Genomic DNA, 15,873 nt, shown 5'->3' with positions numbered 1-15,873 from the left:
CAGTGTATAAACATTTCACAAATTTGCTAGAACCAGAAGTTTTCCATCTTTGCTGATACTTAAGTATATGTACCAGTTGCTTTGGCCAGTAGGCATTCTCTCTCTCTCATTGTCCATGCACTATGAAAGGCAAATGTGGGGTAATATAGACTGATTGTTTTATTCCAAGTGTCCCAGTTCACAGAAAATGGGCATTTTGAATACACCAATCTCCCTTGTCATTTTCAAGAGATACTTTTTCCCCTCTGTGTTACAGGGGGTTGGCAGTTTAGCTAAAAAGCCTCTGTAAATTGAAGTTTGCTGGCTGCCACAGAAAAGCCTTTAATTTCCTCTATGTCTACCCTTACAACTTGTGATAGCTCAAGCAAAGAGGAAGATATTACCCCATGAACTAATAATTTAAGGTAAATTTCAAACCCCTTTATTATTAATACAATATTAAAGACAGACATAAGGCTTTAAACATAAATTAAAATATAATCTTCTCTTTGGAAGCATACATTCAAACAGAACATTAATTTTTATAAATATAATAGACCAAATATAAAGGCTAAGTACAAAGACTAGAGGTAAACATATAAAATGGACTATGAGTAAAAAATAACTTAGCAATGATGGTTCTACACAACTATGCATGTAGCCTCACCTGTTATCTCAAGGAAATCTGCTGGTGACAGCATCTCCCTCTGAGAATTGGTTTATCTTCATGCTGTGACAGATCTGAGCCACTCTGAATTGAGTTATAAATACCTTGTGTTGTTTACAGCCTGAATACATTGAGATACCTCCACTGTCTGTGAAACAGGTGGGATGTAATAATCAATAATTAAAGAAATAGTAAAGGACAAATTCAGAACCACTGCTGAGAGGATTATGGCTCTGCCTCTTTATTATACATTTCTGTAAACCAGAAACTAGAACAATTGCAATTCTACAAAACAGGTTTGAAAAAATTCTAGTTCAAGGGAAAGTTGTGTGAGAAGTATGAGTGTGGAGTGTGGTTAGCAGAGGCAACAATACATATACTAAGAGGGACAAAAAGTATTTTTTACATAGGGTGTAGAAGATTTATCTTCTTTGCCACAGTACTGTCTTGATTCTTTCCTTCTACTGTTGTGTAAATAAAGGTATTTGCAGAATAAAATAAATATGCCCGCAAGGGAGAGAGGTGGAATAATTTGCTTTCAACGCTTATTCTGTGCAAATGATTTTAAACTTCTCCCTTATGGGGACATGCCTAAAAGCAGAAGAACAAATTTGTCTCTGAACATATGACAGAACAGCTCTGCCTTCTGAAGCTTTCTCTCAGACCTCAGGAGTCAATTTCAGTGCTACCCAAATCATTCAGTAATGCAGAGCCAGGCAACCTCTACCTATGTTTAATTCATATAATGCAAAGTAATACCTTTAAGGCCAAAAAAGGGGAAATGTGTAGTGAATCTGAACAGGATATGGAGATCAGCTTTTATACTCATAACAGTGAATATCCTTGGCTGTAAAAATCAGAGAGGAGCCAAATACAGCCAAAAGCTGTAGTGCTGTTGTATCAAGAATCCATGTACATACACATCTCCTGCGGTGAGACCTAAAAATACCTTAGAACTTGGAGAAAGGTCTTAACAATCTTGTGTGAAAACTCAGATTCTTATATCACCGTTTTTGTTTGTGAGAGAACATCAAGTTTCCAAAATTAAAATGATAGAGGGACCTTTAGAGAATAAAGACAGGTATAAATGTAGGATTGGTGGGGGAAAAAGAAAAGTCTCAATGGACTTACATTGTTTGGACAAAAAAGGTGAAACAATTGTTAAGCACAATGTGGCATATTTATTGAGAATTAAAATTTATTGAATTATGATTATTACTAATGGTGAAGATTTAAATACAATTTATTGCACTTAAATTCAGAATGTAAATAAGGCACACTGAATGGAAACATCCACTAAGAACTTGTGAAATTTGCTAGGTATGGTAATAGCAATGGAGACTGTAGTGAGTGTGGTTTTTTCCCCAAAAGATTATAGCCTACTGGAGCAAGAAACAACTTGGGCAAAATCTAGTCAGACACCCTTCAGCAGACCAAGGCTATTTCTTCTGCCTATGTTATTTGTTATGGCAAATGTTAAATTGAAATTTCAATTGAGAAACCTAAAGGTCACTTTTATCTCTTTATAACATTTGGTACTAAGTGTCTTGTGCTAAGCTTCAGACAACATAAAAAAATCAAAAATACTACTTAAAAGACTGTGGAATACCCCTTCATTGCATGAAGAATGAGATTTTTTTTTAAAAAAAATTGCACCTATTTCAATTCTCCTTGTTACTAAGCATTTAACTTTGTCCTTGAAAATTTTATTTCAGAATTAGTGGAGTAGTGATAAAAGTAGTGTGATAAAAGCAGTGACTACTGAAGAGTCTGAGTAAATTTAAGCACTGTATAATCCTCACACAGCATGTCAGAGTTGCATCTGAAATTTCCTTGAGAGAATTAATAATAACAAGTTCTTTACCAATCTCTGATGGCTGGGATTACTGCCTTTAGGAATGCCCAAACATTACAACAGCAGGGACATCTCCTAAGATGCCATGGAGAGACAAAAACCCCAAAAACTATTGGGAATGAGAAGAAAACAGATACCAGTGCAAAGTGACTAAAAAGGACCACATCATTATTTGTACAGCATGCAAGCATAGGGATGCAATGGAAAAAGTGACACTAAAACCATATTAAAAAAAATGCTAGATCAAGAACTTCAGAGGCAAAGAGCTCTAAAAACGATTTTGAGAAATTAGGTAGTGTTAGTGAAGAAATGAGAAATGAGAAAGGCTCTTGAGGAAGACACTCATAAAAAAATAAAATACTTTTGATAGATTTTTTTTTTCCTTTTGAGACAAAGAAGAAGCTAAATACTGAAATAAAAAATTAGACAGCTCCGCTTTTTTTTTCCTACTATATACATCTGGAATGTATTCACAGTTAGGCTAAAGGAAGTGAATGCAAAATAATGTCAGGAAAAGACAAATAGTAAAGTGAACACTTGTGATAAGAAGTTCCATTTTCCCAAATTTGAGTTATCATTAGCAAAGAGATGGATAGATAAATTCTTTAACTGTAAAGTGCCTGAAGCAAAACTGGAGTTTGAAGAATCACTAACAAAGAGTTTTGTCAAAACTTTCACAGAAGATAATGTAAACAGTAGGGAAGGAACACTGGCCCATTAAGAAAAGAGTGCTACTCATTGTCAAGCAATGCCCATGTTAGATTTGTATCACCAAAGTGTACATGTAACTTTTTTCTAAAAAATCTTTTTTCTGTTTCTCTGTTTCTGCTACATCTCTTCTGTATTTTTCTTTTTATTCTTGGATTTCTCAGCTGCCTTTGGACTGAATTCTTTTGGGATCCTCCCTCGTGGGGAGCCCTGCTTATCTCAGTTCTTATGATTCGAAGAAAACTCCTGAGCTCGTTAAAATCTTGTTTCTCGTGTTTATTACCAGGTGATCACAAAACTTAACAGGTCTCTCCAGGCTGGTTACAAGATCAATCTTTGCAATCTGGCACATTTCTTTCTTCTGATGGTATAAACAAGGCCTTGTGGCTCACTTCGTGTCTGATGCAAAAAATGGCCCTGAACTACGCAGTTCTTTTATCTTTATACCTATTTTTACCCAATTAACAATAGACACATGTATTATTTTTCTTAATGACCCAATGACCCATCACCTCTGTGATGCACTGTAGCATTCTCTGTCTAATCACTTACTACTACCCAAAAACCTCTAGGAGAAGAACATGAAGAAGAAAGAAGAAGGGACAAGGGACAACACCCTAAATCCTCCATCTTGTCTCCTGTTCTCTAAACTAACTTTTTCACCCAGTGATTTAAAAGAACTTTCTAATCTACACACTTACACTTTTAGCTTTTTCCATCTAACTTTAACATTTGTTTTCATGTTTCACCATGAAAACACGATCATGAATTTCATACTATATGAAATTCAGTATTTTTCTGGATCTTATACCTAAGTATTAGAAACAAGGGCACATGCTCTGTATTCCAGACTTCAACAGTGCATACTCATGAAGAACTTGAACCACAGACATTCAGATGCAGAGCTAATTTGTATTTGCTCTGAGTATTTACACTGTATTGACTGTGGGAGAAAATCAAACACAGAGTCACAAATGGACAAGATCAAGGCTCAGACTCTTTATTACCACAGTGTTAGACCCACCATTGCAATGCCTTCCTGGCACAGCAAACATACGAGGTGGACAAACTTTGACCGTAACTGGAATTGCATCCAGTGTATATTTATAGTGGCTGAGTCTGACCTTAAAAAAACAACTCTTCTTTTCAATAGACTACCCTATTCAGAGATATCAGTTCAGGCTGAAAAGGCAATTTAAACACAGTAAGAGTTTCCAGCTATGGGAACTGAAGATACCCAGTCATGTCAGATATCACACACTCTTTTGTCTAAGGCCCTGAGTGACAGGTTGATTTGATTGATATGTCCTGAAGTCCCATTACAGCTAAGAATGTCAAACTGCAGCCAGCTCTCTACTGTCTTTATTCAGTTCTGTTAGGATAAAACTGAAGGGTTTATTCTATGACATAATAATTAGTATGTAGAATCTGAATTTTTCATGTGCTTGTCATTGTTAAGATACAACACAATAAGAGCAAAGCAAACTGTCTAAGAACAATACAGTTCCAACTTAAGAACTTCTGTGTGCTTAGGAAACTTATATTAAGCATAAGAACAATCTGAAAATTTTACTCATGGTAGAAGGAATGATAAGAACAAGTTTAAGACAAGGAATTGACAGTTCAATTCCTTCCTTCAATTCCTAAACCACTACATCTTTTTGACTTCAATTCCTAAACCACTACACCTTTTTGACTACTTGGAATCTGATATATCATGGACAGAATTTTTTGAGGTATATAATATTTATATGTGTGTATATATATACACACACATATCTATACTCCATGTGTTGGTGCACTGTCTATGAGTTTGAATGTAAGCATGTGTGCTTAGCCCATTTTTGGTAATTTCAGTATTTCAGTGCTTATGAAAATGTAGGAAATTTTTGAAAAGCCAACATAATTAAACTCATCCTTAAAGAGAAAATTTTGGTTTGCCTTGTTCCACCTAACCAGGGGATTCCCTGTAAATTACCAGCCAGTACTTCTCTGATGACAGACTCATCCTCTGCATGTAAACTTGTCTTCCATTCAGAATTTAGGCAAAATTCATACAGAATATGGGCTTTGTCAATGACTCCTCCAAGGCGTCTTGCTAAGTCATTAAAAATTGACAATCTTTGTAAGAAAATGGCATTTGACTCATTTTGAAAGTTTCTCATGCCTCCACAAGAATGGATTACTGAAATCTGAAGTAGTAAACAAGCTTGGTTTTTATCACTAACTTCAACAGATACAAAAGGTGTCCTTTTTTTAGAATATCTTACTGTAACTTAACAAACTTATTTGTGTATAAGGTAACTTCCCATAATTCTAATAAAGCACCATGTTGTAATGTAGCATTCTGTGCTCCAGATGCCAAGATAATTTTGACAGCTTGGAGTTAGATCTGTTCTACAGAGGACTTCCTGCCTTTTATGATGAACAAGATGTAGATATCTATGTAAGACTTAAACTTTATTAATTTAGGTCATCTGAGAATTCATACAGTAGAGGTCATAATCCTAGAACTAATCAATCTTTTCATTTGAAACTCTCCTTATCAGTCTTCAGTATCTTGTTTCTAAAATCCACCCCTATTTTTACCTCCTTTGTAGCTGACAAGTTCCATAACAATATTTTTTTATTTAAGACATTGTTGCAATCTGTCTCTAGGAATCAGAAAATCAGACTCTGCGTGGCATGAGATCTATCCAAGACATCTATCAGAGGAAGGTACAAACAATTTCCTTATCCTTATCTACCATGTCTTTCAAAATCAGTTTTCTCCAAATTACTCTGGTATCAAATATGATAATTCAATTATTTCTTAATTTAGATGGTTTTGACCTCATCAGCTAAAAATGATTTGACATTTTCTCTTCCAGAACTTTTGCTGCAGTAATTTTACAAGAAAAAAAAGTCCTAGATTTTTTTTTTTCTTCCACTCATTAACTTAATAGAAATAAATAAATAAAAAGAGTTTATGTGTGGTGAAGAATAATAATCTCTGAAAGCTCCTTCCTAAATGCTGAAAACTGTAAGAGAGGTATTGAAAAGTTTGAGAGTAGTTCATCTAACTTTCCAGTCCACTACCTGAATTTTGTTATATAGCAGCTTTTATGAATGGAACTCCTTCCTTTTTAATTTAGTAAAGGTTAATATTGTAGACTCTCTCTTGTATATTTGTTTTAAAGATGGAGTTCCACCGTAAAAAAGAGGAAGAAACCAAGAAAACCTAGTCTGAGTTTATGAACTGTGTACATTAGTTCCAAGTGAAGCCAATGATTCGGAAAAAAGTAGGGCTGGGAATAGGAGAGAGGGGAAAATAAAGTCAGACTAGTGTTGGGTCAGACATTATATATTTTCTAATCATTCTTGCAGGAAATGATTGGTGATTAAGTTTTCATAAAAATCAAGACTCTGGATCAAGACATATAAGAAAAATATATGAGTCTACTCTCATAAATTTGAAAGCTGTTAATAATTTTACTTTCTTCTCCCTGCTTTTCCCAAGCTTCCTTGAAATTCATACTCTAGAAAACTTTGGATTCTACCCACCAGTCTTTTTTTTTTTTTTTTTCCTAAAATCAGTCAATGTTTTAAATATCTTTAAAGTGTCTTTGTTACCTTGGGAATAAGATATAATTTTAAACTGTATTATAAATTATCAAGTGTATAACAAAGTTAGTCTTGATGCTAAAGGTTTTTTTTTTCTTTTCTCTTTTTTCCCCTTCTTGCTTCTCTCCATCCCTCTCTTTGAATAATGCCATGCAAAAGACTTGGGAAATGAGAGCCTGTCAACCACAGTCATGCTGCAAGGATCATTGTAGGAATGAGACCTTTATATAAAAACCCACACAGGTAGCAGCAGTGCAGATTCCTGGAACTATTACCTAATTATTTGCTAGTCCAATACTAGTGCAATTACCCATTGAAATTAGAAAAGTCTCCATTCTCTGTATAAATTCTCCTTGCCAAGGTTGTTGTTTCCACCCACTACAGTATGTTTTAGACATGAGGACACTAGTTCATTAAGGTCAATGACAAATTTTATATGGTCCACTAAACAGCCAACTTAATGAAAATTTTTGGCTGATAGTTCCTTATAGCTGGCATAACAAACAGCTGACTAAAGTATTCCAGTGTTCAGTGAACAATGATAACAGTGTCTATTAAGGGAATGCAGCTATGCCAAATACAATCATACATAATCAGCTGCTCCAGAAATCCCTGTCGACACATTGCCGAATATCATCAGTCAGATGATGCATCTGCTACAAGTGGCAGCTGTTGTGCTCTGAAGTGTAGACAATTAGACATGAATACACTCCTTGGGCTATCTGCACCACTCAAGCATGGTATTAACTGACACCTGTTAAGCTCTAATCCCTACAGTTTTGATACCTATCCATGATAATTATTGAAAATACAATTTAGGATATCTAAAGACACGAGATTTCATAAATTACAGTGAGCATCACAGCAATACTTCATGGATTTTTGGACTTTAGGAAAAGCTCTTTAAATAGTTCACAAATGGTCAGGCTTACTAAAATTATAAGCCTCTTAGCAAAGTCATAAATGCCAAGCACCAAGTGTATTGACATGTAATTTAATATATGCTGCAGTGTCATTTTTTTATACGTAATTTCTGAAGTAGTAATAAGTAATATTGCAAGAAGTATTAACTATATGAAGAGGAGAATCAGAGAAAAAAATCCCTATATGAAAGGTTGCAGAGAAACTGAGCATAAATCATTGCCTTTGGCGTAAATATTTACAGAGGCAATGAACTGAGATTTTTATTGGATTTTGCTTTTTTTGATTAGATCTGGATGTTTCTTCATATGACTAGATTAACTGATAATTTTTATTAGTCTTCTGACAAATTTTTCTTGTAATGAGGAAATAATAGAGATGTTTATTAAATTGTTACATATATCTACAAGAAATATGGACTGCTTCAGATGTCCTTAAAAAACACCAATCACGTAAAGTTATTAAAAAAGTGTTCCCTAATTAACTCTACCAAAACCTAGAAAAATATGCTCGGGCAAAACATGATTAATCATGAAAGCATACCTGAACTGCAGGGGTTTGCAAACTTAATTTGAATTCTTAAAGTCAAAGTTTGTTCATTATTGCTTGAAAACAAACAGTGGCAATTGTTCTCATACAAAGTGATAAAGCAGACATAGATAAAACACACACACTCATATATCCCTAAGAGTCATGACAAAAGTTTCTGGTTAGGTTTATCTCTCTCTCTTTCTGATAATTTTTCTTGCAAAGCGTGAATGAGAAATAAGAGATTTTGTATAAAAGCCAATTGCACAGAATATTAAAAAGAGGGCTCTCAAGACACTATAAATATAATATTTAATTATATGAATATAATATTTAATAATTGTAAGAGCTGCTAATTTACTAATTGCAAATCTATTATCGCTTTTTTTTTATTTTTAAAGCACAGTGGGAAGCTAGGCTAACATCATTTGAAAAGCAATATTTGTTCCTTTAAAGCTTGTCATGTTGCTGAAGATTTGTTTCTTAGCTTCATTTAGTTTTCTTGGGGTTTTTTTTAATACACTCCTGATTGGTTCTTAAACTGGATCTAAGGCATTCAAAGGAATGTGGTCTTAATGACTCCACATTGTTTTATTCTCAGAATTTGGGTAAAACCCATAGAGAATGCAGTACAAAGTCATTTACTGAGGTACATACTGATAACTTAGCTGTTAACCCTGTGAGCAGCCTCATAAAACTTACTGAAGATTGTCACCTACCAGCAGTTAAAGCCTTGTCGGTAAGACTGGAACTTTACAACAGCCTAATAGAAGGCAAAATACTTATGATATTCTCCAATAATTGAGAAAAACCAAACATTTGAAAACAGCTTAGTTATTTTTTTTCCATGCAGAAAACACTAAACTATATATTGTTTTGGCTATTCAGCTGTCTGGAGAGCTCTAAGCCTGAGAAGGCAACAGCCACAGTGCACACACGAGTAGACAGCTCCCTCCAACAGTACTTACCATGCTGCTTCACACTTCTTCATACTGCTGTGGCTGAGGACACAAAGTGTTACAGACACAAAGTGTTACAGGATGCAGAACATAACAAGTACCTCAGAACTCAGCAGTAAAGACAGCAGAAGAGCAAGGATTGGGATTTGATCAGGAGCTAGAGCCAAATCTACTTGGGAAGACAGAAGCCTTGCAGGATGATGAAGCCACCAGCTGCAACAACTCCAAACACTGATTACCAAGTGAACACCCAGTAGGCCCTCCTGGAGTCTTAGGTACTTTTTGAAAATCCCATTTTCTCTCAGCAAAAAAACATCATTTTGTCTTGCTGAATGCTCAGAGAGCAACATAATTTATATTTCAGATTAATATGTGGGATGAATTTTATTGCAATAACCATTTTAGAAATATGAGGATAAGCAAATTACTAGAAAATAAAGTATTACTAGGAAAGGAGGAACTATGACCAGAAGTTATTCAAAAGCTATTTCACTGAACAATAAAATAGTCAAACAAAACAAAAAATGCTACTTCTTTGGTATGTTTTTAATACAGGTTTGGGAAATGACAGCTAAAGATCTAAGCAATGGTCTAAGAACAGATTTTTCTTGCTTTCTAGAATAGCTTGATTCATGTGCTTTGGGAAAGGTGGTTACAGGTCTCTGTAACTTCAGGAGTGTGCGTGACTCTTGTCACAAGATGTGAATAACACCAGAGGAACTGGTGTACCCTCTGCAGCAACACTTTCAGAATTATAGATTTAAAACCCTCAATCATCCTGTTAAGACTGCTCTTTAGTAGAAATGGAACCAGCCTACTGGCACTGAAAATTAAAAGGGTTGTAGAGGACTACTTATGCTAGAGGCTAGGTGAATGCCAACAGGCACATAGGAGCACCTGGTTCAGAATGAGGAATCCCCTGAGAGGATGTGGTTGATATTCATGTGTCTCTGAAAGGCCAGGAAGGAATAAACACAAAAATAGGATGGACATACCAGACTGCTAGCCAGAATCACAGAATCACACAAAAATAATCAGACCAGAAATAAAGACCTCTGAGGTCTTCAAGTCTGACCTGTGACCCAACACCACGATGGCAGCTAGACCATGGCACTAAGTGCCACATACAGCTGTTCCTTAGAAACCTCCAGGGATGGTGACCCCACCACCTCCTTCAGCAGTCCAATCCAATATCTAATCACTCCTTCTGTGAAGAAAATCATCTTTTCTTTGGAATCAAAGTAAAGGTAAAATTAATTTTCTGTGTCAGAACTTCAAGCCTAATGCAGAGGATGCTGATGGTACTGAGGATATTCCCACACTCAATGTATTCTGTGTAGCAGACAGATCAGAGGGGCTAAATCACTCGAGAATATATGCAGAAGAACTACCAAACCAAGGTGTTAGTTAGTGACCAGGACTGAGTAGGATTTATCTGAGAGTTCTGGAGTACTGTAAGAAGAAACTGCAGAGAAGATGAGGTGTCTTGAAGGCTGAAAATGATATGTTTAACCTTTATGGTGGTGGATAAAGTAGTTGCAGATATATTAGTCATCCAGTTAGGGGAGGTTCAGACTGGACATTAGGAAACATTTCTTTATGAAAAGGGAGGTCAAACACTGGAACAGATTTCCTAGAGAGGTGGTTGATACCTGAAGCTTGGCAGTGTTTAAGGGCACACTTCAAATATTTGGTCAGCAATGGAATGGTCAAGAAGTTGAACTAGATGATCTCAGTAGGTCCCTTCCAACTGAAACAGTCTATTCTGTTATATTCTAAATCCCACAATAAAAGAGCTAAGGGCAGTCAGTGAAATTACTTGCACACGTGTTTAAATTAGATAAAAGAATGTTCTAGTGAACTTGCTGCCACAGAAAGCAACTGTCAACAGTTTTAAAAAAGGATTACGGAAACCCACACACAAGAGCTTCATAAGCAAATACCAAAGGTATGAGGCAGGGAATATAGCTGTGGGTGCTATAGGGGAATATAGCTGTGGGGAATCTCTGGGGAAGGGACTGTGTAAATTGGCCAGACACCCATGCTGTCCTTAAATACCATCCTCTGCTGCCACTGCCAGTCTGACCTGGACCTGGACACTGGTTGGGCTAAGTGCCTTGATGGGGTATTTTTTCCAGAGTTCACAGAAGTCCAAGGGGAATGATAACAGGAAAACTATGCAGAGTGGTATCTGAGGTGTTTTATTCAGAGGGATATTAGGGAAATTTAATTTGTAATTATGACAAGATTTTTAAAGCTGTCTTATAAAATGAAGCATTACTTCCATGTGTTATTCTTTTAATCTCGAGAAGGTAGGGCTCTTAACCCAGAGATCTTTCCCAATACTAGTATTTGCTACAGATTCTTACAGAAAGACTCCTAAGCAGTTGTAAAGTTAATGGATAAGAAAAAGAGATGGCAGAAGCAGAAAAATAACAATGACTGAAAATATATAACTAAAAATTTTTGCAGATAATTATTCTCCACAGAATAAAGCTGACAGAACAATCAATTCTTATACAGCTGGTATCCAGATCTCCCAATACAAAATCTGATATTAGAGAGCCGATATTTTCATGGGGGCAAAACTAACACTCATAAATTTATTTCTTTTCATTCTGCCACTGTACAACAGTTATTGCAGGTGTGAAGAAAGTGTCATTCTCCTTTTGTTCAAACTCCTCTTTGTCCCATTGTAATAATGTCCAGAAGCTTTTCACAATTTACAAACTGATTTCTTGTCTGTTTTTTAAATCCCTCTCAAAGACTCCAGAGTTGTGGAACAACTGGCAATATACAGTGACCATCTGCACCACCTTCATTTTTTGACAATTCAAATTAATTTTCTAAATCCTGTGGAATTCATGTCTGATTATATGTGTCCACACCATCCAATCCATCTGGGAAGACATTGTTAGTAAGAAATATCAGGATGAGCAAACTGCACTATGGCAGATGAAGTAAGGAATCAAGCTGCCTTTGCCCTTTATTTGCAGGGTAAAGGTTTTATCTATGCTTCAAGGCTTCAAATTTAGATAATTTCTAGAGCCATATATGTGAAATATAGCCCAATGCCACTGATTTACTTTGGTGATTGATGGCATTTATCCTCAAAGACACAATAGAGTATGTTCATATAAAGTCAGCAGGGCTTTTTAGGACTTGCACAAAACACTTTAACAGAATGGATGCTGATATAATTCAAATCAGGAATAAAAGTAGTTATGATGCAGAGATCCAGTGGTGCATAGAAGTCACACACAGATCTGAAAGGGGAAATAGTGATTAATGTATCTTCTCAAGAGCAGCTTTACTCAACTAAACGAAGCAAAAGTGAAGCACTGTGGAATAGTCATAATGGTCTTTCATCTTCATTATTTTACAGTAAATAATTTTTAGAGTGGAAGGGTATTGCTTTAATTTGCTTGGTTTATGAAGACTGTTCCAGCAAAATATTTTATCATGCTTCTTCAAACTTGAGAAGTTCCATTAAGTTTACTGGAATGACTCACATACTTAAAGCTAAACACATATTCAGAGCTTTGGATGAGTATGACCTAAATGTTAAGTGTAGTGACAAAACTGCACTCAGAATTAATAAATCCAAAGGATAAGTTGATATTAATTAAATAATAGAACAAAAATATATGAATTCTGCACAAAACCCATAGAAAAGTATATCCCACTTACACAAAAGATATGTAAGACAATGCAAAACACCACAAAATGTGAAAAGGATTAGCATGTAGCTTAAAATATTTTCCCAATTAATTATGTTAGCAGAAAAGGTCAATAAATTGAAGGTGCACATTTCACAGAAGTTTCTACTAAAGAATTTTATTTACATTTATTTAAAAATTAATATAACTTAATTTGTGATACTTCACAACATGATAATACATTATTTACTTGTAAAAGGGAATAATACACCATTTAGAATTATTTCTTTGGAATGTTAATACTTCGTCACGAAATAGCCTAACTGAACTGTTATTTCTTAGGCAAAACGTACAGTGTCAAATTTAATTAAACATTTGCTTGTTAGGTTTCATAAAAATAGATAGGAAAACCACCTAAGACAACAGAAATTATACTGTTCTGTAAAATGTGAGACAGTAAGATTTAAATGTATTTTTCCCTTTCAGTTCTCAGGAACATATGGCCATTAATAAAGTTTTGTGGTTTAGGTATATAACTTAAATCTCTTAAAAGTACATAATGTACTATCGTTAAACAAAAAATATAAAACCCCACATTATATTAAAGCCATGCAAGATTTTGGAAACTGGAGGTAAACAAACAAATAATTTCAGAAGCATCTCCAGGAATCTAGTTAAGCCTGTGGTGAATTGCTCACAAATGTATGCCAACATGCATGAGAAGAGACATTTATTGTCACAGCACCATAAAAAAGGACTGGTACGGTGTCCTAGACTTTCCCAAAGTAAAAATTGAAGTACCAAGAGTTTAAGATCAGAATTTTAGTAGGTCTACTAGAGTCCAGAAGTTTATGCTAGGAAACTTGAAGATGAGGTGGCAGTAGTCATCATAGAGAATAAATACCTTTATGGAAAATTTGTACTGCATATGAATTAATTCATACATAGAAATATAAAATATTTCTTTACATGGTAATATAAGAGGACTCATCTGGGCTTGAAAACTGTGTAATGTGGTATAAGGAGAGATTAACGTGCTTAAAAACTCTGAACCCAAATGTGTGCTTTCATCAGTCCCATTCATTAGCTGATGGATCAACCTTTCATAAAACAAGAAAACCGCTGTTTCCAAAATGGTAAGTAGCACTGCTTTCTTATTTATTCTTTCATATATATAGATATACATTTCTTGACTGCTGTGAAATCACAGCACTTTTTTGAGTTTTTGACTGTTTGAGAACAGTCAGAAGCTGTTTGGAACGCAAAATAGAACAAAAGGAAAGAGAAATAAGGAAATAAAATACCTTACAGTCCATATTCCCTCCTCTTAAAAAACCCTCAAAAGAAATAAAACCTCACCAACCTACAGACTGTTCTCCATTTTCTAACTCGTTTCAGCTGTTTTCCATTTACACTGCTGTAGTCTAATGTAAGCCTCAGTGACAACTTCTTCCAAAACTGTACTTTTGTATGTAAAACTTTGTCTTCTATACAGTTTCCGTTGCTTATAACTTCTAGATCTGTGCCTCTCTTCACAGAGAGGCCAGAGAAGCAACAGAAATTTTCTGATGTTGTTCATACTGTCTTGTTCCCCTGAATAGTACATTTCTGGTCTTGAAAAGGACTTCTGAATCAATGCTATCCTGAAGCTTTCCCCTGCTTTCTGCACTTTGGCATGATCTATTTGACAAGGTCAGAGAGGTAAAGAGAAATTTTAACATTTATTTAGAACTTTCTTCCCCTTCACACACTAAATCTGTTCTAATACCAGTCTTTGTCTCTTTTCCCATGCCTTTATTCTCTTTCCATGCTTTTTCTTTGTATTCTCCCTTTCTCCTACTGCATTTTGCTCCACCATAGCAGTAATTATTATCTTGAGCAATAACCCACTCCATGCTGCAATTAATATTCTTAGCCTTAATAGCTGCCATATGATTTATATTTTTCCTTTACACTTAAATGCAAGGATTTAGGTAAGTGTAAAGATAGATCATGCAACAAAATCAAGTCCAAACCAAATACAAAGAATTAGTTTCCCTTATTTTCCTCTCCTGTGCAAAATGGAAGGAACAGGGTCTGCAGAACCTCTTTAAAAGTGAGTGGAAAGGCCAGGAAGATCAAATCTATTGCTTCCAGAAACAGTGCAACTCCTCCACCGTGATGAAAACACTGGGCCAAAATACAAAAAGGTAGTGGCAGTAGATTGTTTTACCCTTTTTTAAATTATGACTCATTTTGGACATCTTGTAATTTTTTTATTTGGTTTTGACAAATGATTGCAGACTACAGAATTATTTAGTGTTCTCCTTGTGGGGGAGTCAAAATGGTACCTGAAGGTAGAAGTTGGAACAATTTGCAGAGGAAAAATTGTACTAATGTTAATGACACATATTAGAAATGCACTATAAAAACTCACAGACTATGACTTTTTTTTTTTGGCACAAGCCTTTAGTGAACATTTAAAGCCTAATCCAGAGACACAGAATTTGTCAGCATTTCCTATTGACTTCATCAGGGTTTGAATCCACCCTACTGCACTGGACTATTTTCATCTCTTTCTGCCATAAACAGAGGTACATGTTCAAACAGAGAGTTCATTGTCGCCTTCTATTTGAGAAACACAAAATTTATACCTAGGTTACTGCTCTTCTCCATCCTGATGCTGGTTTTCAAAGGAGCCAAGAAAAGCAAGCAAAAGGAAAATTTCAAGGATATAAAGGTACAAAAATGACTCGTAGACCTGTCGGAGTGAGCTCCAAAAGAGGGCCACAAAAATGATTACAGAGACAGAACCTTGTCTATGAGGAAGGATGAGAGATTTGGGGTTGTTCAGCCAGAAGAAGAGAAGGCTCCAGGGAGACCTTAGAGAACCCTTTCCATACCTAAAGGTGGCTTACAAGAAAACGAGACAGAGACCTTTTACAAGGGCATGTAGTGCCAGCACAAGGCTTCAACTGGCTTTAAATTGAATGAGGTTAGGTTGAGTTTGGTGGA

The sequence above is a fragment of the Parus major genome, chromosome 4, assembly GCF_001522545.3.
Source record: "Parus major isolate Abel chromosome 4, Parus_major1.1, whole genome shotgun sequence".
Taxonomy (NCBI): Eukaryota; Metazoa; Chordata; class Aves; order Passeriformes; family Paridae; genus Parus; species Parus major.
Note: the sequence above shows the minus strand (reverse complement) of the source record.